Here is a 26846-nt window from a genome sequence, read left to right as displayed (position 1 = left end):
ATGAAGTCTAAAGTCCACCCTGCCAATGGCCCGGGAATCTGCTCAGGACACCGCATCTAGAACGGAAGTCCCAAAGCTAACCACCCTGCCATGGCCGGGAAATGCCAGACAGCCCCTCGTAGACGAAGCTCCAAAGTCCACCGTGCCATGGCCGGGAAATGCCAGACATCCGATCATAGACGAAGCTCCAAAGTCCACCCTGCCATGGCCGGGGAATGCCAGACAGCCCCTCCTAAACGAAGCTCCAAAGTCCACCCTGTCCTGGCAAATGTAGCCAAGACATCGCTAAAGACTGTTGTGGAACCCTCCTCCCAATGCATCGAGGGAGAAGTTTCTGGACCAGGAACCACCAGGCCAGCCACTCCTAGCAAAGGCAGTATTCCACAAAAACGGACCTCCAAATCCACCCTGCCATGGCCGGGGAATGCCAGACAGCCCCTCATAGATGAAGCTCCAAAGTCCACCCTGCCATGGCCTCGAGAACTGCCTGGAGACATCCGATCATAGACGAAGTCTGACCAGACACCCTGCCATGGCCGGGAATGCCAGACATCCGATCATAGACAAAGCTCCAAAGTCCACCCTGCCATGGCCGGGAAATGCCAGACATCCGATCATAGACGAAGCTCCAAAGTCCACCCTGCCCTGGCCAGGTAAGCTCAGAAAGCCCTCCTAAAAGCATCCATCCTGCTCTGGCAAATTAGCCAAGACATCCTCTGTGACCCTCCCAATGCCCTAGGGAGAAGATTTTGACAAGAAGCCACAGCTAGCCATGTCCTAGAAAAGCACTCTGCCCTGAAGAGAATCCACCTGATCCATCCTAGCCCTTGGACCCTCTAAATCCAATCTCTCTTTCCAAGATCGTCCCAATCCTCACAAGGTCCCAGACTGAAGAAGCCATCTGACCTGTCTAGAAGCACCCTCCCTTCAAGAATCTGTCCTCCTGCCATGCCCCCAATCAAAACTTCTCCCAAGGCAGTCTCTGAATCCTCCACCCAAGGCCCCAGGAAGAACATTCTGGACCTTTAGAAGCCACCCCACCCTTTCTGAACAGTAGGCCCTGCCATCTAGAAGAGGCTTCTACCAAATCTGTCCTGGTGTCCCCTCAAGCCTCAGGAAAACATTCTGACCCTAAGATGGTCCACCAAACACACTCTCTGAAAAGAGCTTACTCGAGAGGCAACTGAAGGGTCTCTCAACGAAACCTCCAAATGGCAGGCTTTGAAGGTTTACAAACTCAAAGAGTTTTATTCTCTTCTGGAAGATTCTAAGATAGATAGATGAGAATAGGTTGTTAAAATCCAGCTCTCTCCATTTCCCTCACAAATTGTTGCCTCATGGCAAATATAGACATTAAAATCAAAGACTTGGGAAGAGAACAGAGATCCATCACACAACTGAAAAGATGTGAACAAAGTTATTGAGCTCAAGATGAAACTGTCTAAAGTGCCAACACTTCCAAGTGAAATCTACAGAAACAAGTGGGGACCCCCAATCCAGTTGGGGGTTGGCTAGGAGCTTCTATAGGCACCATCTCCCAGATGGTCAAGTTGAGGTCTGAGTCCTAGAGCCTGAGTGTAGCTGGGCTGATTAGGATTGCAGCTGGGTCCACCTGTGCCACTGAGAAACCTGAGAACGTGGCCCTGGCAAGAAAGAACCAGCCCTCGATGGATACAGAGGCAGTGGGGCTGGGATGCTTCTGGCAGCTGGTACTTGGAGGAGTGGGGAGCTCTTCTTTTGGTGCTCCTGAGCAGAATGCAGAGCTGAAAGGAAGCTTGAGGAACCATGCCCCTACAACACAATTAGAGGGGCTTAACACTAATTCCTCTTTTTGAAAAATGTACCTGCAATGAAGAACCCTACCACTGAAATATGGAAACAGGGAAGACTAGAGTTTATGTTCACAGGAGGACCCTCAAGTAAAAAAGATTTTGCCACAGCAAATAATGTAAAATGACTCCAACCTAAAGAGAATATATAGAACTGAAAAATCTTTTAAAACTCAAATGAGACATTGAGGAAAAACTAACCAAAATAAAATCTGTCCAAGAAAAACCCAAAAGCTAATAGAACAAAAAAGAAAATGAATTTGGAAAAGAGAGAGTCTCAAAGATGAAAATAATTCTTTGAAAAAGAGAATTGGCAAGGGGAAGCCAGGGATGTTAAGACAAACCAAGAACTAACAAAACAGATTATAAAGACTGAAAACAAAGACAAAAATGTAAAACATCTTATAAATTAAAAAAGACAGGTCTAGAGAACAGTTTAAGAGAAAATAGAAGAATTGGACTATCCTAAATTTGTGACCAAAAATAGAACCTTGACACAATAAGGGAAGAAATAATTTAGGAAAATTGTACTCAAGTAGGGTTTGGTCCTGAGCCAAGATGGCAGAGAGGAGACACAACTTTATCTGAGCTCTCCCACAAGTCCCTCAAATTAACAGCAAATCAAGCTTCTAATCTGGTTTTGGAATTAAAGAACCCACAAATATTTGGAATTTTAACAAATTTCCAATAGAACATAATTTAGAAGAATGTCAGAAAGATCTGTTACACTTGGGGAGCAAGGGAGGTGGCCCAAGCACAGGCAGTACAGACCCCCAAGCAGGTATGGCTCTGAGCACCAGGGATTCTACCATGACAAATCTACAGCAGTGTTTGCTCCTCTATGCTGGTTGCAAGCCAGTAGATCAGCGAAGACATCCAATCTTAATACAAAGAGCAAATAGTGAGCCCCTAAAGCCCAGAATATCGCAGGCCCTGGCCAATCCCACCCAGTTTTGGAAGTTAACATTGACCCACTGAAATCACAGTGGCCTGTAGAGGAAGCTTGGACAGTCTCCCCTTTGCCCTAATACAAATCTTTTTTTTAAAAAAAAGAACAAAAAAAGCAAAAATAACTTTGACCAGAGATAGTTTTTGTGGAGAAAGGGAAGAACAGAATTCAAACCCTAAGGACACTAAAAGATCATCTCCAAATGAGACTCCAAAGGGTGATAATTGGTTCCCATCTTATAAGGTTCTCTTGGAAGAATTCAAAAAGATCTTAAAAGAGGGTTAGAAGAAAAATGGGAAAAGGAAATGAAAACTTTGCCAGAGGTTTTAGCAAACTAGATTAAAATTCAGAAATTATCTGAAGAAAACTCCTTACAAAGTAGATTTAGTGAAATAGAAAAAGCATGTAACTGCTTACAAAATAAGATTTGCAAAATGGAAAAAAACTTGAAAATTTTAATTTGTGAAATTAAAAAAATACATTGAACAAAACAAACCATTTAAAAATTCAATTGGCAAAATACAAAAGGAGCTAAGGCAACTAAAGAAAATAATTCACTGAAAATTGAATAAATGCAAATGAATGACTCAATGAAACATCAAGAATCAGTTCAACAAAACTAAAGATTTTTTTAAAAATATAAAATACCTCCTTGAAAAAACATTTCATCTGGAAAATAGATCTGAGATAATTGAAGCATTATTGACCTTCCTGAAAACCATGATGAGAAAAGTCGAGACATCAGCTTTCAGGAAATCAAGGAAAACTGCCCTGATATCCTACAACCAGAAGATAAAATAGACATTAAAAATTCACCAGACATTACCTGAAAGAGATCCCAAAATGAAAACTCCAAGACACATTGTAGCTAAATTTCAGAATTATCAAATCATGGAAAAAGTATTGCCAGCAGCCAGAAACATTCAAATATCAAGGAGGCACAGTCCATATCAACAGAGACCTGGCAGCTTCCACCTTAAAGACTCCAAGGCAAAGGAACTTGCATTGCAGCCAAGAATCAACTCTCCAGCTAAATTGAGCATTATTTTTCAGAGAAAAAGATGGGCATTAGATGATACAAGTGAATTTCATTTATTTCTGATGAAAAGACTGAGATAAACAAAAATTTTAAGCTCCAAATACAGAACTCAAGAGAAACATCAAAAGGTAAAAAGAAAAAGAACTCCTCAGAAGTATACCTCTGTTATGGGTATTCATAGAGAGTGCTGATATAATTTGATTTTATTATAATATGGAATAGCAACCAGAGGTGGAAAGGGGATTGTACCAAGAAAAGAGGAAAATGAAGGTAAAATGAGGGAAATTACATCTCATGAAGAAACCAGGAAGACCTATTATAAGTGAGGCAAAAGAAGGGGGGGAGGAGGGGAGCAGGATGAACATTGTGTGAATCTCAATCTCATCAGATTAGGCTCAAAGAGAGAATGTCAGACATACTTGGTTTCACAGAGAAACATCTGCCACCTTATCTGGAAGTGAAAGGAGAAAGAGGGGAAAGGAAAGGGAGAGGCTAATAGAAGGGAAAATAGCAGTAGTAGGGTAAAAGTAAAAGAAGAGGAGGGGCTGAAAATGGAGAGGGCTGTTTGAGGGACGTGGTGGTCCAAAATAAAATTGTGAGGAAGAGAAAGAGAGGAAGGAAAGAGAAAAGCATAACTTGGGGCAAATACGGTAGTGGGGACTACAGAATTAGGCATTTTCACTATGAATGTGAATGGGATGAATTCTCCCATAAAAAGAAAGCACATAGCAAACTAGATTAAAAGCCAGAATCAGATAATAATTTATAAGAAATACATTTAAAGCACAGTGATACATACAGAGTAAAGGTAAAAGGCTATAGTAGAATCTGTTATATTTTGGGGGAAGTAAAAAAAAAAAAAAGCAGAGGTAGCAATCTTGAACAAAAACAAAAATAGATCTACTTAAAAGAGATAAAAAAAGGAAACTGTATCTTGCTAAAGGGTACCAGAAATAATGAAGCAAAAGCAATTTTAAATATATATGCACTAAGTGATACAGCATCCAAATTCCTAGAGGAGAAATTAAGAGAGCTGCAAGAAGAAATAGACAGCAAAGCTATACTAGTGGAGAATCTCAGCCTTGCTGTTTCAAAACTAGATAAATGTACCACAAATTAAAGAAGTCAAGGATGTAAATAGAATTTTAGAAAAATGATGTATAATAGATTATTGGAGAAAACTGGTGAAACAACAAATGAAAAACACAATCTACAAGAGAATGACAATAATGAGACAATATACCAAAATTTGTGGGATGCAGCCAAAGCGCTTATTAGGGGAAATTTTATATCTCTAGATATTTACTTACAAAAAATAGAGAAAGAGAAGATTAATGAATTGGGCTTAGAAAGAAAAAAAGCTAGAACAAGAACAAATTAAAAACCCCAATTAAATATCAAATTTGAAATTCTGAAAATAAAACAGGAGATGAATACAATTGAAAGAAAGAAAACTGGGGTTTATAGGCAACTGCAGAAAATCACTCAATTATATAGCAAAGTTTCTTGCTTTTATACTCTTGCCAGTCACTCTATGCTTGCATTATAATTATTTGAAATGTACTAATGTTTTTTTGTGGATCTCCTTTGTTTTAGGAAAACCAAGATTATCTACGGTTTACCTACTGGCAAGAGTTTCCTGGTATGCAGAAAATGAAACATCCTAGCAGCCAACACTTGCTTAGTCAATATTCATTACAAAAATAAGAAGTCAGCATACTTGTACAATATAATAGTCTCGACATTTGGCTATGCTCTTCAAGGTAACCACTGTGCAGGGGATGAAGATGACCAACAGTTTCAATGACAGTATGTGAGCCTTACCTTCCAATGACTTCATTTTTACAATCAATGCATCTCTAAATTTTTTATAGGACCTGGGTGGTGACGGTTTGGACGTAGTGGGAAAGAAATACAGCTCTTCACCTAACTTTATTTTTATTTCCCTCTTAAAATCTGCAAAGGTAATACCTATACTTCTAGAAATGTCCACTTCTGAGGCCCAGGGCTGATAAGGGTGATTGAACACAGGAAAAGGCAGAACACAAGTCTGGGACAAACCCAACCAAAGTACAGTGACACTGAATATGGGCTCTCAATTATGAACTGTGTATATATCATTCAAGGATCAACCCAGGTGTTTCCAGAGGATTACCAGCAGAGGACAAGTGATGAGGTGAGTGTTCTTTTTTTAAGGTGGGAGGATAGAAATTTCTGAAAAGATTTCTACTGAAATATCAAGAAGCAGAACTCTTAAATCAGCAGAAGGTATATTTATCGGGATTGAATTGTAGTTTTGACAAAACAAAATATCTAAACAAACACTTAAGAAGAGTCCTCTTGCAGAGTATATCTCCCCAAAGTATTTAATGAAAGCTAGCACTTTAAGGATTTACAAAGCACTTTGCATGTATGACCTCATTTTATTATAGTAGTAATTATTATAATTCTCATTTTTTACACATAAAGAAACTTAGGACAGAAAAAATTAAATCATTTGCCTAGAAGTCACATACCTACTATGTATCTGGATAGGATGCAAACACTAGTCTTCCTAAATCCAAATTCAGCATTTTATCCACTAACCATGGTAAATTTCTTAATTTATGTCTTTCATTCCTATAAAAATAATTTTAATTGTTCTTTAGTAAAAGCTTACAAAGATCATGATAGGTAAATTTCCAGATTCAATGCACTTCATTATAAATTAAATTTATCTTCCTATCCTCAGTTTTGTATGTAATAGAAAAAAAAAAACCTTTTCAAAACATTACTTTCATATGCTACTACTTTATTGAAGGCTTTAATTGCCTCAATTAATGAAGATAATGCTGCTTCCTCTTTAAAGTATTATTATCTTTAATTTATTTTCCCTGTCTTATTTATAGCTAGCATTTCTCCCGCATTGTGAAGAAATAATGGAATCAGTAGGCATAGGCATCTCTGACTTATCTTGGATTTACCTGACAAAATTCCTAAGCCAATGCTTGATTTTAGACATACTACCTTTGATCCTAGTAAAGAAACCTGTTTTGAATCCTATGGTTTTCATTGTTTTTGACATGAATAGAGTGGTTTTTTTTAAAATCAAAGGCTGTCTTTTCACCTAATTGAAAATCAAGTGATTTTCACACTTTTTGTTACCCCTGCATTCTGGACCTCAGTTTTCCTAATCTGTAAAATGAAGAGCTAGGGTAGATTACCTTTCTAGTCTCCTCTAGCACTAAATTTATGTTTCAAAGTGGGGGAAGAGGAATAGAAAGAAGGGAAGGCCCCTTTTCTGCCATGTAGCCAGTCAATCAACTTTTATCAAGCATCTTACTATGCCCCACTCCAACGGGATGTGCTGTCCCCAGACGAATGGCAAACTCACCCAATGGCCTAAGTCAAAGCATCCATTATCAAAGCAACAGAATATTAAAGATTCCTTTCCTGGGAAGTGGAAATGGTAGAAGGTCTGGTTTCTTCTGCCAAAATATCAGGGTAATTCTGCAGAAAAAAATTGCCCAATTCTGCGGAAATCCCATACATTAAATTGGAGGCAACTCCTTTGCCAGGGATGTCTTACTCATCTGATCCTGAAATTACCAAAGGCTTTTGAATATGCCACCAAATAGCTTCCTCCTCCTAGAAATGCAAAATCACAGCAGATAGCCTGACACAGAGGGGAAGAAAGCAAAAGAGGAACTCAGCTTAATCCAGCAACTGGGAGGAGGGAGGAAAAGGTATTTTATACATCAAGTGATACAATGAAGTTATTCTGGTTTATCTATTCATACATAGCTTCATTGTAGATGACACAGCTTTAAGGAAATATAAACATGATAAACTATAGAAAAGATATAAAAATATAAAAGTAATATGATAAATTAATCAAACCTCTCATCATTTAGAGATCTATCTTTATGCACACAGTGTATAAACAATGTCCCTAAGGTACTGTCCCCTTCCAATCCTTGGATTATAGAGTATGTGAGTTTGAGATTCTAGAGAGAAGGTCTAGAGGAGGAGGCTGAGCTGAATGAGACAAAGCAGCCTAGAATATACTTAAATGAAAGAAACCACACAAATGTAATTAGAGTGTTAATCAGCACTGAAAAATAATAGGGAAACCAACCATTAGTTCTCTTCAGGATTTTCCCATCTCCCCATCCATAGCCTACAGGCTTTCTCTAGGTTCCTTGTAATGAGGATCCCTCATAGGATGAATGATATAGATGAAGTTCTAGGACATGAAAAAAGATCTGGATTCAAATTCTCTCTCCAATTCAAATCAATCCAGTTTGGCACAGTCTTCCTACTTATCTCCTACTCAACAAAATGGGAGAATAGTAATATATGTAATAATACTTACCTTAAAAGGTATAAGGAGTAATGAAATAATGGATGTAAAAGCATCTAGCAAACCCTCTAAAGTGATTTATAAACAATGTTATCAGAAGTACTTTGCTCTTACTAACACCAATCCAAGCTAGGACCCTTTCATGTTCCATCTTCAGTTCCAACTCACTAATCAAAATCTGCCTGGCTTGCCCCAGGTATTCAGGCCCCCAAAATGGGTGCTAATGAATTACTCAGAAAATATCATTTACTTTGGAGCTTTTCAGAAATTATACTTTAAGCAAGAATTTCATGTACTTCCACCATGAAGAAAAGAAAGCCCCATGGGAAGCAGGGTTTTTTAATAATATTTCTCAAATCATACCATACATATATACCCTGCCAAGAAAGAAAGGAAAGAGCTGCTGTTCATCAGACCTTGAGTAGGTTAAAGAAGCCATTTTTGCCCCAATTTTTACCTAACCTTAATATTTTTTTCCAAGTCAAGAGGTCAAAAGCTTTATTATGTTGCCATAAAGTGGGCAAAGTGGGGAACGATTCCGACTAAATTGCTAATCAACTTGCAATTTACAAGGGGAAAGAGGGTACCTTTTATTGTTAAGGAATAACCGGGGGGATTAAGAAAGGTTTGTCCAGGGTAAAAGTGTAGGTTGGGACTTTCAAGGGCTCTCATTCTGGCCCTTCAGGCCCACATTGTAGTTACTACTTTACTCTTAGGTCTTGTGGATTTGAGAATATGAATATGAGAGAACTCTTAAAGGAAAGAAGATGCAGGGATGCGAGCTCATGGACTGTAAGGCTGACCGGTCCATAGGATGTTGTGAAATCAAAAAATATTGGAATTATTCTCCGAAATTGTGTGCTTTGGGCAGTCTGATAGAAGGTCCACAGCAAACAAACAAACTTTGAAGATTCTGCTTTATGCTGACAGACACTTTGCCTACAAGATTTCATCCTCTGTTTCTTCTATGTCATATAAAAGAATTTCTCAGGTACTGCCTCTGGATTACTTTTAATGATATAGGAGAGAGGGATTGGAGAAAGAAGGGAACAAGAAAAGGGACCTGACCTGTAGGAATGGATCATTTTTATCAATTGGGTTGAGGCTGGCTCTAATGTAAAAACATATAGGATGATGAAAAGCAATAGCTGGGCTGTGCCCAATGAGCTATTAGGGCCTTGTTGGGCTACTTGCTACTCCCTTAGCTGGGAAGATGGGGTAGTTATTGGAAGTAAAGCTTTGTACTTACTTGTTAATATTCTTTTCTTTCAGAAAATCCTTGAAATTTCACATGGTGAAAAGAAAGTGGGTATTTCTCCACAGTGAGAATCAGTTAATCAATAAACATGTAGCCATACTTGTTTTTATGTGAGTCACTGTACTAAATGAGGAAGATAGTCCGAATGTCTATTCTAAGAGGGAGGATGAAAAGTACATAAATTAGAATATGCCAGATAAATACAGAGTATATAAAATAACATCAGAATGCATAATTCTAATGGAACAATAAGACTATCAGAAGAGTTTTGGATCACAAGAGCTTGGGTGGCCAGGGTGAACCGGTAATTAGCTATGGGAGAGGAGAAAGAAATTTCTAGGGGGAAAAGGTTATTGAGTAAGGAATTTTAAAATGCCTACCTCATTGGATGATATGTGGGCTAAGCAAAGAGGGGGAGAAAAAGGGTGGGTGACTGACCTGGCAATCCTGGGTGACAGAAAAGGGAATCTCAGAAGAGGGCAGAGAGTAGGGGACAAAGAACGGCTTCTATTTTGCACACATTGAGATTCAGGTGCAATTGGGCATTTGGGTCCACCATACATTATGTGGGAATTGGGGGAGAAAGCTCAAGAGAGAGACTGAGAGAGGAGCAATAATATACCTGGCACTAGATTAAGCTTTATGTGTTTACATTCTGACATAGGAGATTTTACTTGTAACTCCTTAAGACATTCTTAATATTCTGGCAGTTAGAAAGGAATATACATAGCCAGAGAATAAGGTGTATAAGTTGAATATGAAGGAGTAATATTTTTTAAAAATAAAAAGAAAAGAAAAAGGAGTGAGAAGGGAATGTACCAGAATGTACCAGAAAAAGGGAAAGGGAGAAGGGGAAGAGTGCAAATTATCTGTCATATGGTAAAGAGGCAAAAAAAAAAAAAACCCTTTTCATTGGTGGGGGAAAGGAAGAAGAGAGGTTGAGTGGGGATCCCGAATTGGGATATAGAAATCTAATAGAAAGCAGGAAAAATTGGGAGGAAAATAGAATATGAGAAGAATGTGATAAAAGAATAGATCATTTGGGGAGAGTCAGTGATCAATAGCAAAACACTTTACAAGCGAGGCAGAGTGAAGATAGAATAAATGGAGAAATATAATGAGCAATAGCAAATGTAGAAACAATTTGTGAAGTAAGTTTCTTTGATGGAATATCATCAGAACATACTCAGAAAAAAAAAAACAACAACATGAAAACCGTTCTATGAACAGAGTGAAATATGCCATATATGAAATGATAGCAATGTTCTGGGGTGATCACTTGTAAATGATTTTGTTGTTCTCAGTGACACAATCATCTACAACTACTCTAAAGGACTGATAAAAATCCTTTCCATTCAGAGAGAAGGAATGACTGTGGCTGAATACATATCAAAGCATTCACTATTTCCCTCTTTATCTCTCTGTTTTTTACTTAATTTTTCTTGACTTTTTATTTTGCATTAGACTGGGAGATCTATGTTGGGATTTTATTTTCACAACCTTTATGGAAATGTTTTGTATAATTTTGAATGTGGTTTGTAAGAAATGTAAAAGAATTTTAATGAAATTTGGGAAATATTATTTTTTTTTATTTAATAGCCTTTTATTTACAGGATATATGCATGGGTAACTTTTACAGCATTAATAATTGCCAAACCTCTTGTTCCAATTTTTTCACCTCTTACCCCCACCCTCCCCAGATGGCAGGATGACCAGTAGATGTTAAACATTAAAATAAATTAGATACATAATAAGATAATGACTAAAACGTTATTTTGCTGTACAAAAGAATCAGACTCTGAAATATTGTACAATTAGTTTGTGAAGGAAATCAAAATGCAGGGGCATAAATATAGGGATTGGGAATTCAATGAATGGTTTTAGTCATCTCCCAGAGTTCTTTTCTTCTGGGCATAGCTGGTTCAGTTCATTACTGCTCCATTTGAAATGATTTGGTTGATCTGTGCTGAGGATGGCCAGGTCCATCAGAACCGTTCATCATATAGTATTGTTGATGAAGTATATAATGATCTCTGGTCCTGCTCATTTACTAGCATCAGTTCGTGTAAGTCTTCCAGGCCTTTCTGAAATCATCCTGTTGGTCATTTCACAGAACAGTAATATTCCATAATATTCATATACCATAATTTATTCAGCCATTCTCCAACTGATGGACATCCATTCAGTTTCCAGTTTCTAGCCACTACAAAAGGGCTGCCACAAACATTCGTGCACATACAGGTCCCTTTCCTTCTTTATCATCTCTTTGGATATAATCCCAGTAGTAACACTGCTGGATCAAGGGTATGCACAGTTTGATAACTTTTGAGCATAGTTCCAAACTACTTTCCAAAATGGTTGATTCGTTCTACAACTCCACCAAAATGCATCAATGTCCCAGTTTTCCCGCATCCTCCAACAATCAATTATTTTTTCCTGTCATCTTAGCCAATCTGACAGGTGTGTAGTGGTATCTCAGAGTTGTCTTAATTTGATTTCTCTGATTAATAATGACATGGAGCATCTTTTATGAGTAGAAATAGTTTCAATTTCTTTCTATCTAAGAATTGTCTGTTCATATCCTTTGACCATTTTTCAATTGAGAATGGCTTGATTTTTATAAATTAGAGTTAATTTCTATATTTTGGAAATGAGGTTTTATCAGAACCTTTGACTGTAAAAATATTTTCCAGTTTATTGCTTCCTTCTAATCTTTGTTCTATTAGTTTTGTTTGTACAAAAACTTTTCAGTTTGGTATATATGGAAATTTTCATTTTGTGATCAGTAATGATTCTAGTTCTGCTTTGGTCATAAAGACCTTTCCTTCCACAGGTCTGAGAGGGTAAACTATCCTGTGTTCCTTCTAATTTATTAATATTCTATTCTTATGCCTAGGTCACGAACCCATTTTGACCTTTATCTTGGTGTACGTATTAAGTATGGATCAATGCCTAGTTTCTGCCATATTAGTTTCCAATTTTCCTAGCAATTTTTATCAAAAGTAAGTTCTTATCCAAAGTTGGGTCTTGGTTTGTCAAAGACTAGGTTATATTTGTTGACTGTTTTATCCTTGAACCTAACCTTATTCCACTGATCAACTAATCTATTCTTAGCCAATACTAAATGGTTTTGGTAATCTGCCTATAATATAATTTTAGATCTGGAACTTAACCTATAATTCATAAATATATATATATATTTTATATATTATAAAATAATAAATGTATATTTATAAATAAATAATGTATATTTATAAATATATATTTATTTATATTTATAAATATATATATAAATTTAAATATTTATATATATTTATAAATATATAAATAAATATATATTTATAAATAAATAAATTATATTTATAAATATAATTAATAAATTAATTAAAACAATTTAAAAATCATTCACTTTGTACTTTTGAGGTATTTAATAGTAACTTTGCATTTAAATTAGGAAAAAAACTGACTAAGAATGAGAATGTCAACAGAATGAACAGAGTTTACAAGAGAGAACAAGGGGGAGAATAATTGGAGGCTACAGTCAAATTAACATTTATCATCTCTGTGGGCCAAGTCTGTAGTAAGCATTGGGGAATACAAAATAAGGTCTGAGCTGGACACGCCTTCAAGGAGCTCCTAGTCTAAGGGGTGACTAAAAAACAACTGTATAACAAAAATACTTGATCAGAAAATAGGAAGTAATGAAGTTGTCTCTTGGCTTTCTCCCAGTGGGCAGTGAGGGAAAGTATATGAAAGAGCACATTAACAAGAGCCACTTATTCTCCAAAGTCTCTTGCCAGAGATCACAATCCCAGAGCTGCTGCCATCTTTCCCGCCCCCAATCTCTTTCTGGATTCCTTCCCCTTTGCTTATATGGTCCCTTCTTCATTCATAGATTTGGTCCAGGAGCAGCAGAACCAATTCCAGAAGGAATAATAAGTGGTATTCCAAAGTCCCCCTCACCATATTGCACCTTTGTCAATGAGCAAGTATCCAACTTTGAGGACCAGGAGGACAACATTCCTGCCAGGTCAACACAGGAAAGGACTTTAGGGCCCCATTTAGGGCGAGAAGGTTGGCTTTCACTGCTCCTCCTTTGACTCTGGCAGCTCCTCTTATACTGAGGGAACTCTTGGCTCCTATTTTCCCCAAGCATCATCAGAAAGCCACCCCAGCCTGACTTGACAAAACTGATGGTGCTCCTCTGAAGAGGTCATCGAAAGTCCTTCCTGACCTGCACACAGAATCCAAGACATATCCCCAGAGATCATCCCCGAACCCTGCTCCAGTTGGCCCCAGGAAGAAAGTTCTGGAGCCCAAGAAGCCATCCCAGTATGTGCTATCAAAGTAGTCAATGCTGCTCCCAAAAGGACCACTAAACCCCCAATCCAAAACTTCTCCCAAAGTCATCCCCAAGCACTCCTCCCAAAGGTCCAGGGGGAAGGTTCTAGACAACAAGGTCCAGTTGGGGGCATTTTAGAAAATTCTCCCCTGGAGGTTTCTAGGAAGATGGTCAAGAATAGATGGTTATGTTCCAATTCTCCCAAAATGAGATGAGGGTTACTTGTTATGGCAAAGTTCTCTTTTAATGTTGTGACCCAGTTTCTCTAATTGTCCTATTTCATTATTCTGCCTTAGGTTATAACCGTTCCCTCTTAATGTTTGAGATAAAGGTTTTATAGACATTCCTTAATGTTTGACAAGATAAACGTTTATCCATTTTAGATGTCATTAGAATATCACTAATGTCATTGTGCTTGTTATTCCATAAAAAGCTTGCTGCCCCCATATTTGGGGCTAGACTCTTTGAGATGATAGTCTCGTCTACCCCTGGGAGCAACATGGATCCATTGGTCCCAGTATTTCTCTACATTTAATAAACTATTGAATTGGTCTCTAATCTCTGTCTTGTTCAGTTGCCCTTCTTCATTCACAGACTTGGTCCAGGAGCAGCAGAAAAGCCTAATGGAGAAGGCAAAATCACTGATATTCCAAGATCCCCCGCACCATATTGCACCTTTGTCAATAAGCAAGAATGAACAAATGTCCAACCTCGAGGACCAAGAGGACGGCCTTCCTGTCAGGTCAACACAGGAAAAAGATTTTGGAGCCCCATTTAGGGTGAGAAGTTTGGCTTTCATTGCTCCTCCTTTGACTCTGGCAGTTCCTCTCACATTGGGGGAATACTTGGCTCCTGTTTTCCCCGAGCATCATCAGAAAACCACCCTAGCCTGACTTGACAAAACTGATGGTGCTCCTCTGAAGAGGTCATCTAAAGTCCTTCCTGACCTGCACACAGAATCCAAGACATACCCAGAGATCATCCCTGAACCCTGCTCCAGTTGGCCTTAGGAAGAAAGTTCTGGACCTCAAGAAGCCATCCCAGTATGTGGTATCAAAGTAGTCAATGCTGCTCCCAAAAGGACCACTAAACCCCCAATCCAAAACTTCTCCCAAAGTCATTCCCAAGCACTCCTCCCAAAGGTCCAGGGGGAAGGTTCTGGACAACAAGGTCCAGTTGGGGGCATTTTAGAAAATTCTCCCCTGGAGGTTTCTAGGAAGATGGTCAAGAATAGATGGTTATGTTCCAGCTCAAGGACAGTAACCACAGACCCCTCCCAGAAAAAGACTGAGGGGGAAGATGAGGCTATCATGAATGTCTCTCATCCAGGAAGTTTTTCGTAGAATAAATACCAAAGTATTTATTACCAATACCAATACCAAAATAAATACCAAAAAATGCCAAAAAATTTCCCCCAATTCCTGCTTTTCTTGCCTCAAAGATCTAGGGGCAATAGGTGGGACAGTGTGGCCTTCAGGGAGTATGATCTCCTTTAACAAAAATGCTAGAGCTTTTTCAGTCTTACAAGGGAAGGCTTTTGCCCATTTCATACAGGGGTTAACAAAAACCAAAAGCAGTTTTTGCCAGGGGCAGAATATGCACAATCCAACTGCGTTTTTGCCAGGGGCAGAATATGCACAATCCATCTGCCAATCCTCCCCTAAGGATGTGCCCCTCCTCCAGATAAGCTTTCAGGATGAGGGGTTTAACAGCCCTTTCAGATTTTGCTTATCTGAGAGCTTTGGGAGGGAGGGTAGGAGTCAGGAGTTGGGGAATTAAAGGTGCCCTGGTCAGGGCAAGCAGGAAGCAGCATGGTCCTGTATTGGAAAGCCTGTTTCCCTTGGCCTGAAGTGAATCCCTCTTCCATTGTCCTTTATGAAACATATAGGGAACCTCTCTAGGTCCAGGAAAGACATGCATTGTTCCTTTGCACACTCATTGGGGTAATGTTTGGCTGTGAAAAATCTCCTTTCTTTCCATATTGCCCCCATCATCATGTGAAACATAAAAGGCAGGAAGGAAGGACAGAAGGACGGAAGTAAGGACAGAAGGATGGAAGGAAGGAAGGAAGGAAGGACAGAAGGAAAGACAGAAGGAAGGACAGAAGGAAGGAAGGAAGGAAGGACGGAAGGAAGGAAGGAAGGGAAGGAAGGAAGGAAAGAAGGAAGGAAGGACGGAAGGAAGGAAGGAAGGAAGGAAGGAAGGAAGGAAGGAAGGAAGGAGGGAGGGAGGGAGGAGGAAGGAAGAGAGGGAGAGAGGGAGGAAGGGGGGAGGGAGGAAGGGAGGGAGGGGAGGGAGGGAAGGAAAGGAGGAAGGAAGGAAAAAAGAGGGAGGAAAGTGGGAAGGGCTGTGGAAATAAATAAAGAGCTGTTGTCCAACTGACATCGAGTTGATTAAAGAAACCATCTTTGACTCATTTCTACCAATCTTAAATTTTTCCCAAGTGTAGGGACAAAAGCTTTACTATGTTTCATGAGGGTAGGCAAAGTTAGGAAAATCCAGGCTAAATGATAATTAAATTTGAAATTTACAAGCCTAAAGAGGAAACCTTTTGTGCTTAAGGAATAACCTGGGGACTGGAACTCATGATTAGATCCAGTGTCTGTGGGGTCAAGATAGGCCTATTAATGAAGGAACTCAACAAGCAACCATTGCAACAAAGTCCACTTAAAGATAGCATAATCCTATCAATGCCCCTCTCCCAGGCAAACTGCCTCAGTCAAAGGGACCTGATAAGACACCCTGCCTCCAGGCCCATCTCCAGTCATCCTGATCTATAGCTGGCCACTGGACAGAAATGGGTCCAAAGGAGAAATGAGGCAGGCCATCTTGCCCAGGGCTCCCTCCCTTAAATTCAAATCACTTGCTTGTCATGGCCATAGGCAAGTTATTGAAGCTCACTGGAGATCCTCCTCTAAGGGGAGAGCACTGGATGGGATGGGCCAATGTAATGCTCTGAATTCCCAAGATTTTGTAGAGTAGGAAGAAAGCATTGCATATGTTGAAGATACTTGATGGATTGTATTTATTATTGAACTTGAGACTCTGTATCTTGAAATGGTGGCTATAGACATCCCTCACACTTGATTTCAAAGGATTTTTACATCTTCCATCACATATCTTCTCACCAGGCTTGCATAGAAGACCTTTTATCATTCACATTTCACAGATGAGTAAACTGAGTCATAGAAATTTTGTTGGGGGTTTAATGCTCAATACTCAGTATTTCATAGTGTCTGAACTAAGGCCTCAAATCAGAGCTTATGCTCCTTACACATCAACCTGATGACATAATATTTTAAGCAGGCCCATTAATAATCATTTTCATTTTCATGTTATTTTCATTTTCATAAAACTTTGAAGTTCACAATGGTTTTCTCAAAACACTTCAGGAATAAAAGTGTTGTTTAGCCACTGTCATTCTATACATGCTGAAAATGAGCTCAAAAAACCTTCTGATATAATTAGAAAATGATGACATTTATATGTCAAGCATATAAGATAGCAAGGGAAGAGGTATAACAAGACAGTGTGTGCTTCAGTGCCAAATGAATATGTAGAGAATGTAAGGATTTGGGGTATAGGTGGAGAAAATTGCTCACTCAATCAGGACCTTTTCCATCTATTTTCAACTGGATTTGTAGGACTGATAGGGAAATTATGGGAGCTGAAATTAATCATTTCCCTACAAATCTATGAAGGGCAAATTGGCTAAGGAGAGGGGGCAGAGCCAAGATGGCAGAGAGGAGATGCGCTTTTTCTGAGCTCCACCACATGCCTCAAAGTAACAGAAAAATCCAGCCTTTGAACTGGTCTTGGAGTGAATGAAGCCACAAATATTTGGAGTGTAACAAATTTCCAGCAAAAGATAATTTTTAAGACCTCCAGTAAAGGTCATTTGCAATTGATTACAGAAGGAGGCGGGCCGAGCACAGGCAGTACTGAGACCCAGAGTGGTGCGGACTCTGGGTATGGGTGACTCTACCAGGAGGAATCTACAGCAGTGCTGGCTACTCTGTCCGGGTTGCAAGCCAGTAGATCAAGCAGATTATCTATAAGACATCCAATGCAAATACCAAAGGCAATTAGTGAGTACCTAAATGCCAGAATTTCACAGCATCTGGCAATGCCTACCCAGCACCAGAACTTAGTCAGCACTGACCCAGCACAGCCACTGTGGTCTGTACAGGAAGCTTGGATAATCTCCCCTTCACCCTAAAACACACCTAAACCTTTTAAATAAGATGAGCAATAAACCAAAAAGAACTCTGACCACAGAGCTTTTATGGAGGAAGAGAGGAACAGATTTCAAACCCCAAGGACACTGAAAGCAGATTGCCTCCAAATGAAGCTCTAAGGGGTGATATAAATTGGTTCCTTCCTTACAAGGCTCTCTTACAAGAATTCAAAAAGGATCGTAAAAAGGAGTCAGAAGAAAAATGGGGAAAGGGAACGAAAACTTGCAAGAGGATCTAGAAAACAAAACACAGAAATTATCTGAAGAAGATTTAGTGAAATAGAAAAAACACATAACTCCTTACAAAATCAATTTGATGAAATGGGAAAAGAAAATAAATGGGAAAAGCAAATTGGCTAAATAGAATTCACAAAATAATTGTGAGAGAGGCAGACTCTCTACCTAGGGTGTGACAGTTTAAAAGAAGTTTGATACAAGAGTGTGAAGGGAGGTAAAGTGTGTTAGGGAACATAGAGGAGGAGGAAGAAGATGGCAAATGTTACCTATCAATAAAGTTATATATTTCTCCTTGATTGGAAATAAACCAAAGAGAAAAAAAGAAAGCTGAATCAAAGTTTTACAAAGAAGGATATCAAAACCCTCTAATCTATCCATGCTGGATGACAAATAGTCTTCTTCCTTATCAATGGACAGTCAGAGGAAGACCAGAATTTTAAAAGTTCAGAGTTGGGTGATGTTTTTGATCTTTGGTAAAGATACACGCTAGGTGGAAAATGACAAAACTGTTTAATGAAAATCAGTGGGAAATAGTTTGAAACCCAATGAAGACAGAGTGGCTTGGGTTCAGGAAACTAAGTAATAATGAGCAAGCTTCCTGTCTCTGCATAAACAATCCATCCTGCAATGAGAGAGCTGATTGGAGGAGGGAAATGATGTAATGGGAAAATGGTATGTGATGTCATGACTACTTCACAAACCATTACTGGGATAAAAGACCAGGACAAGACACAGTTTCGCGGGAGGAAGGGGCGGAAAGAGAGTGAGAGAGTGAGAGATTGAGAGGAGAGAGAGAGCGCCAGAGCCACAGACAGGGAGAGAGACAGAGAGGTATAGAGGTGGAGGAGAGGGAGAGGAGAGAGGCGGAAGGAGAGGGAGAGGAGAGAGGCGAAAGAGAGGGAGAGGAGAGAGGCGAAAGAGAGGGAGAGGAGAGGAGAGGAGAGGAGGGAGAGGAGAGGAAAGGAGAGGACAGAGGGGGGGGAGGAGGGGAGGGAGAGGAGAGGAGGAAGGAGAGGGAGAGGAGAGGAGGAAGGAGAGGGAGAGGAGAGGAGGAGGAGAGGGAAGGGCAGGGAAGGGAAGGAGAGGGGAGGGGAGGGGGGAGGGGACAGGGGAGGGGAGGGGAGGGAAGGAGGGGAGGGGAGGGGAGGGGAGGAGAAGGGAGGGGAGGAGGAGAAGAGAAGAGAGGAGAGGAGAGGAGAGGAGAGGAGAGGAGAGGAGAGGAGAGACCAGGGAGAGGGGAGAGGAGAGGAGAGACCAGGGAGGGGAGAGGGGAGAGGAGAGACCAGGGAGAGGAGAGGAGAGGAGAGACCAGGGAGAGGAGAGGAGAGGAGAGACCAGGGAGAGGAGAGGAGGGGCCGGGGAGAGGAGGGAGAGGAGGGAGAGGAGAGGAGAGGAGAGGAGAGGAGAGGAGAGACCAGGGAGAGGAGAGACCAGGGAGAGGAGAGAGAGGAAAGATCAGGGAGAGGAGAGACCAGGGAGAGGAGAGAGAGGAGAGATCAGGGAGAGGAGAGACCAGGGAGAGGAGAGAGGCGGAAGGAGAGGGAGAGGAGAGTCCGGGGAGGGGACAGAGGCGGAAGGAGGGAGAGGAGAGTCCAGGGAGAGGACAGAGGCGGAAGGAGGGAGAGGAGAGTCCAGGGAGAGGACAGAGGCAGAAGGAGAGGGAGAGGAGAGTCCAGGGAGAGGACAGAGCCAGAAGGAGGGAGAGGAGAGTCAAGGGAAAGGAAAGAGGCAGAAGGAGAGGGAGAGGAAAGACCAGGGAGAGAGAGAGAGAGGGAGAGAGTGTGTGTGAAGAAAAGAGAGTGAGAGTGAGAGAAAAAGAGAGTGAGAGTGAGAGAGAAAGAAAGAAAGGGAGAGAGAGGAAAGAGGGAAAGAGAGGAAAGAGGGAGAGACAGAGAGAAAGAGAGAGTCAGAGAGAGAGAGAGAGAGAGAGGGAAAGAGAGAGAGAGGGAGAAGAGAGAAAGAGGGAGAGAGAGGAGAAACACTGTGTGTGTGTGTGTATTCCATAACGTGGTACTTCACCAACTGAGGGGCTGCCTGGTGTTTCGCATCTTCCAGAAGCTTTTACAGGTAGGAGGGTCCATGACACAGATTACTCTGGGGTGGGGATAGCCGAATATGTGTAGGAGGAAAGGAGGGAGTTTGTATTTGGGGGGAGATGTGTATATTTGTGGGAAATCACTGGTCTAGAGATGAATGAGGCTATTGGTGGACAAAGAATGGCGTTCCTCTGTCCCTCATGGGGGGGCATTTTAGGATACAAGTGACATCATGAGAGAGAAGTCTCTTCTGTTGACTCTAGGGAGATTACTTAAACCATCTGAGACTCACAAAGAAAATGGCTTTTTGTTGTTATCCTGAAGAAGCTCCTCGGTTCTTAAGTAAAAGAATGCCCTGGGCTTGGGAGTTGGGATGAGCTGACTTTCAAATTTAGTCTCAGACAGAGCTGAGAGTCCCTGAGGCAAACCATTTCAAATGGGTGCATTTGGCCTCTTTCCGGTTGATGTGGTAAGGATGAAAGGGGAAAAAAGAGTGGGGAAGGCTGGTAAGATAGACAAAAAAAGAAAAGGGGCCTCTCTCTCTCTCTCTCTCTCTCTCTCTCTCTTTCTCTCTCTCATGTGACCCTGAGACTGCCTCCAGGTCCTCATTGTTAAACTTAAAACAAATTTCCCTCTTTGGGGGGATAAAACCTTAAGATAACTTTGTGTTTCCCTTAGCCAAAGAGGGTGAGGCAAACAACATAAAGTTCCCCCTTGATCTGACAATTAACTAATAGTGATTATTGACAACTGATAGACCTATCCCACTTTTCTCCAAACCAAGGTTTCATTTAAAAAATTTCTACAATCTCAAAATAATCTACTATTTGCTTTTATTTACTTGGAAAGGTGAACCAGTTGTTCTTGCCTGCAGATATATCCCAAGGGTATGGAAAACCCTTTCTCCCTGTCTTGGGTAATAACCTGTCATTTCTTCTTAGGAGGAGTTGTGCTTCAACACTGAAAAGGTTAAGAAAGGGTTTTTCCCAGGAAGGACAGTTTGGGAACTTTCAAACCTCATTCTTTCCCCATTATAATTTCTTTGCCTTTAGGTCATGTAAATTTGAATATGAATATTGAAGAGAAACTGTTGGGGAAAAGAAAAAGCAAGGATGGGAGCCCATGGACTGTAACCAAGTTTTTATAGGATGTTGGAAATCAAAAAAATTGGAATTATTCTCAAGAAATGTGGTTTTTGGACAGTCTGGATAGAGGAGGAATTGCCACAGCAAAAGAAACAAATTTTGATGATTCTTCTTTTTGACCAGACCCCGCCTAAAAGGTTTCATCTTCTATTTTTATTGTCATGCAAGGGCTTTTCTCAAGTTGCCCTTTAGGTTGCTTTTAAGATGGGAGATAGGAAATGGGATGGAGAAAGGGAGGAAACTTGGAAAGGGGAACGCAAAAATGGATCATTTTTATCGCTTTACGGGATGATGGAACACAGGGCTCAACCAATGAGAGAGGTTTGGGGATTTTTGGGGTTCTTTCACGTTAGCTAAAGATGGGGGTAGTTCTTGGAACAAGAGTTTTTACTGCTTTTTTTGACATTCTTTCCCTAGGAAATTTTTGAAAACCAAGCCAAGGGGACAAAATGAGATCCTTTCCGGGGTGAGAATCAATCAACATGAGGAATCCTTGTTCTGATCTGTTAGTGAAATACTAAAAAAATTTCATTCTGAGGAAGCACCAATAGTACATCTTAGAATATAGACAAATAGGGGGCATCTAAAAATTATGTCAGAAGGCATTTTCCCAAAACAATGAGGAACAAGAAGAGTTAGGGAGGACAGGGAGCAGGTTGTTAGCTATGGGAGTGAAGAAAAAAACATCTGGAGGGGAAACGGTTGTTGAGTAAAGAGTTAAAAGATGCCTTACTCAATGGATGCTGTGAGGGGTAAGCACAGGGAAGAGTGGTGAATGACTGAGCCTGCGAACCTGGCTGACAGAAAAAGGAATCTCAGAAGAGGGCAGAAGGTGGGGGATAAAGAAAGGACTGTGTTTTGCACACATAGAGATTCAGGTGCAATTGGGCATCTGGGTCAAAATGTCCAATACATATTATGTGGGAATGGCAAAAGAGAACTCAAGAGACTGAGGCAGGATCAATATACCTTAAATTTTTAAGTTATCTGTTTCAATTTGGACATTGGGAGGATGATAATTTTAACTTCTTAGGACATTATCAATATTTGGCAATTGGGAGAAGCAAACATAGCCAGAGGATAAGGGGGTGTAAAGAGTATGAAGGATAATAACTTTTTTTAAAAAAAAACGATGAAAAAGGGAGGAGACAGGAATGTACTGGAAAAGGAAAAGGAAGAAGTGGAATGGGTAGATTTTTCTTAAGAAAAAATTCAAGAAAAAGCTTTTCCATTGGGAGGAAGAGGAGGAGGAATTAAGTGAGAGAACATTACCTTACCAGGGCCAAAATAAGGAACATTAAATTCCAACAGGGGTTAAAAAAATCTAACCTAAGGAAAATAGGAGGGATGGAATAGGAGGGAGGTGATAAAAGAAGGCGGGGTATTTTGGGGGAGTCAAAAACACTTTTGAGGAGAAAGAAGGTGAAAGAAGAATAAATGAGGGGAAATACAAATAATAGTAATTTAAAACTCCTGAAGCAAGTTTCTCCTGATATTATATCATTGTTCTCCGAGAAATAATGGGAATACAGATCAAAGCATTCTTTTGCCCTTTTTTCTCTATTTTTTCCTAAATTACCTTGGGGTTTTACATTAGGGTGGGAAGGTCTATGTTTTTCTCCCACAATTTTTATGGAAAAGTTTTGGATAATGTCAAAAGTGACTTAATTGTGAGTGGGAATGAGAGAAAGAAACTACAAAGCAAAACTCTTAAAAACAAATGTAAAAGAAAATCTTTTGAATGTAACTTGGGTAAATAATTTAATTAAAATTAAATAAAAAACAGATCATTCACTTTTGTACTTTGGAGGTTATAATAGTAATTTTGCATTTCAACTGGGAAAACGCAACTGAATCAGAATATGAGAAACCAGAGTACAGAAAGTTTAGAAGAGAGAGAAAGAGGAAAGAATAAGTAGAAGCCAGTCAGTAAATATTTATTAATTATCTACTGTGTGCTAAGTGCTCTCGGGACATAGAAAGAATACGCCTAACAGAGTACTGACCTGAAGGAAGCTCCCAGCCTAAGGGGGTGATTCCATACAAAGAATTTGGTATAAATGTTTTACCAGAAAAAAATGGAAGTAATGAAATCGTCTCTTAGGCTTCCTCCTGGTATGCAATGAGGGAGAGCATAGGCAAGAGCACATTGACAAGGGTCCACTTGTCCCCCAAATCCAGATACACGATTGGAAGATCATAATCCCAGAGCTGCTGCCATCTTTCCCGCCCACAATCTCTTTCCTAATTCCTTCCCCTTTGCTCATATGGTCCCTTCTTCATTCACAGACTTGGTCCAGGGCAGGCCAGGGCTATCAGTGATGTTCGAGGTTTCCCCCAGAACCCCTTTGTAACAAGGAGCAATGAGCAAGGGTCCCACCTCGAGGGCCAGGAGAACATCCTTCCTACCACTTCAAAAGTGAAGGGAAAGAACGTTGGGGACCCAACATGGGTAAGGGGAGTTTCTTGGCTCCTCCCATGACCCAGGCAGTGCCCTAAACTGATAGATCTGTTTCCCAGCCCCGGCCGCTTTGCCTGCCGTTGCAGAGAAGCCTGTGGTTCCCAAAGGAAACAAAAGTCCTTCCACCCCCAAGACATCCACTGACATTGTCCGGAGGCCCCCTCTGATTGGCCCCTCAGGGAGAAGCTTTTGAACCAAAAAAAAGCACCCAGCCTGTCCTAGCACCTCCGGGGTTCCACAAAAATGGACCTCCAAAGTCCACCCGGCCATGGCCGGGGAAATTAGACATCCCATCAGAGACGGCTCCAAAATCCACCCTGCCATGGCCGGGGAATGAAATTTCCCATCAAGGGAAGTCCAAATCCACCCTGATGGCCGGGGAATGCCAGACATCCCATCAGAGACAAGTCCAAAATCCACCCTGCCATGGGGGTGGAAATCCCTCAATATGTGAAGCTCTAAAGTTACCCTGCCATGGCCGGGAAATGCCAGACAGCCCCTCCCAAACAAGGTCCAAGTCCCACCCTGCCATGGCCGGGGAAGGCCGAACCAAGCCCCTCGTAGACAAGCCCAAAGGCCACCCCTGCCATGGCCGGGAAATCCAGACATTCCCTCATAAAGGAAGGCTCCAAAGTCCACCCTGCCTGGCCGGGTAATGCCAACAGCCCCTCCCAAACGAACCCAGTCCACCCTGTCCGGCAAATGTTAAGACATCGTTAAGACTGTTTGGGAACCCCCTCCCAATGGCAGAGGGAGGAATTTCTTGGACCAGGAACCACCAGGCCAGCCACTCCTAGCAAAGGCAGTATTCCACAAAATCGGACCTCCAAATCCACCCTGCCATGGCCGGGGAATGCCAGACAGCCCCTCATAGACGAAGCTCCAAAGTCCACCCTGCCATGGCCCGGGAATGCCAGACAGCCCCTCATAGACGAAGCTCCAAAGTCCACCCTGCCATGGCCGGGGAATGCCAGACAGCCCCTCCTAAACAAAGCTCCAAAGTCCACCCTGCCATGGCCGGGAAATGCCAGACATCCGATCATAGACGAAGCTCCAAAGTCCACCCTGCCCTGGCCAGGTAAGCCCCTCAGAAAAAGGACCTCTAAAATCCATCCTGCTCTGGCCAGTTATCCAAGACATCCCCTCCTCCCAATGGCCCCAGGGAGAAGATTTTAGATCTGAAGAAGCCACATCAGCCTGTCTGAGAAAAGCACCCCCTGCTCCTTGCAAGAGAACCACTCAGATCCATCCCGCCTTGACCCCACAATCCAAATCTTCTCCCAAGATCGTCCCAAATCTACCACAAGGTCCCAGAAAAAGCATTCTGGACCCATAGAAGCCACCCCATTCAATCTGTTCTGCCATGGCCCCCCCCAATCAAAAACTTCTCCTAAGACTGTCCCCGAACCCTCCACCCCAAGGCCCCAGGAAAAAACATTCTGGACCCTTAGAAGCCACCTCACTCTTTCTGAAAAAAGTAGCCTGGGCTGCTCTGAAGAGGCCCACCAAAATCTGTCCTGTTGTGTCTCCTCAATCGAAAACTTCTCCCAAGATGGTCCCCAAACACACCACCTGAAGGTTATCGGGAGAAGGGTCTGGGCAGCAAACCTCCAAAGGAGGCTTTGTTTAAAAAAAAATTCTCTTCTGGAAGATTCTAAGATAGATAGATGAGAATAGGTTGTTAAAATCCAGCTCTCTCCATTTCCCTCACAAATTGTTGCCTCATGGCAAATATAGACATTAAAATCAAAGACTTGGGGAGAACAGAGATCCATTACACAACTGAAAAGATGTGAAGAAAGTTATTGAGCTCAAGATGAAACTGTCTAAAGTGCCAACACTTCCAAGTGAAATCTACAGAAACAAGTGGGGACCCCCAATCCAGTTGGGGGTTGGCTAGGGATTTATAGGCACCTTCCCAAGATTCAAGTTAGGAAGGTCTTGGGGCCTGAGTGTAGCTGGGCTGATTAGGATTGCAGTTGGGTCCACCTGTGCCACTGAGGAAAACCTGAGGAAGGGGTGGCCCTTGGCCAAGAAAGAACCAGCCTCAATGGATACAGAGGCAGGGGGCTGGGATGCTTTGGCAGCTGGTCCAGGGTGGGGGCCTTTTTTGGTGCTCCTGGTAAGAAGAGCTGAAAGGAAGCTTGCGGAACCATCCCTGTGCACCACAATTAGAAGTGCTTAACACTAATTCCTCTTTTTTGTAAATGTACCTGAAAAGGAGAACCCACCATTGAAATATATCATGGGAACAGGAAAGACGATACTTCATCTTCACAAGGGGACACTTAAATTAAAAAGATTTTGCTGCAACAAATAATGTAAAATGGATCCAAACCCAAAGAGAATATATAGAACTGAAAAAAATGAATTTAAAAATCAAATGAGAGACATTGAGGAAAAACTAAACAAAATAAAAAATAAAATCTGTCCAAGAAAAAACAAAAACTAATTGAATAATAAAGGAAACCAATTTGCAAAGGAGGTACAGAGTCTCAAAGATAAAAATAATTCTTTGAAAATGAGGATTGGGCAAGGGGAAGTCAGGGAAGTTAAGACAAACCAAGAACAAAATAGATTGTAAAGATTGAAAAAAAGACAACAAAATATGAAACATCTTATAAATTAATAGATCTGAAGAACAGATTAAGAAAAGAAAATAGAAGAATTGGACTACTTGAAATTTGTGACGAAAAATAGAACCTTGACACAATAATGCAAGAAATAACTTAGGAAAATTGTTCTGGGGAGCAGAGCCAAGATAGTGGAGAGGAGACAAGACTTTAACTGAACTCTCCCAGATATGTCTCAGATTAACAGCAAATCAAGCCTCCCCCAGCACTGAAATTTAGTTACCATTAACCAGTGCAGCCACTGTGGTCTCTAGAGAAACCACACAATGGACAATCTTCCCTTTGCCCTAAAATAGACCTCAACCTTTTATTTTAAAAAAAGAGCAAAAAAGCAAAAA

General features: G+C 41.0%; 2 long non-coding RNA genes across 2 annotated transcripts; both read left to right on the top strand.

The window, feature by feature from the left end:
- The first annotated feature begins 543 nt into the window (after nucleotides 1-543).
- Nucleotides 544-25495, top strand: LOC116419475. Its single transcript, XR_004229801.1, has 2 exons — nucleotides 544-653; nucleotides 24954-25495. It is a non-coding gene; the product is annotated as an uncharacterized LOC116419475 (long non-coding RNA).
- LOC116419474 lies at nucleotides 3904-9684 on the top strand. The gene is made up of 5 exons (XR_004229800.1): nucleotides 3904-3945; nucleotides 5414-5626; nucleotides 5782-5993; nucleotides 8876-9150; nucleotides 9432-9684. It is a non-coding gene; the product is annotated as an uncharacterized LOC116419474 (long non-coding RNA).
- Nucleotides 25496-26846: the final 1351 nt, after the last annotated feature.

Source organism: Sarcophilus harrisii, chromosome 5 (assembly GCF_902635505.1).
Source record: "Sarcophilus harrisii chromosome 5, mSarHar1.11, whole genome shotgun sequence".
NCBI lineage: Eukaryota > Metazoa > Chordata > Mammalia > Dasyuromorphia > Dasyuridae > Sarcophilus > Sarcophilus harrisii.
This window is presented reverse-complemented; position numbering and strand designations above follow the sequence as displayed.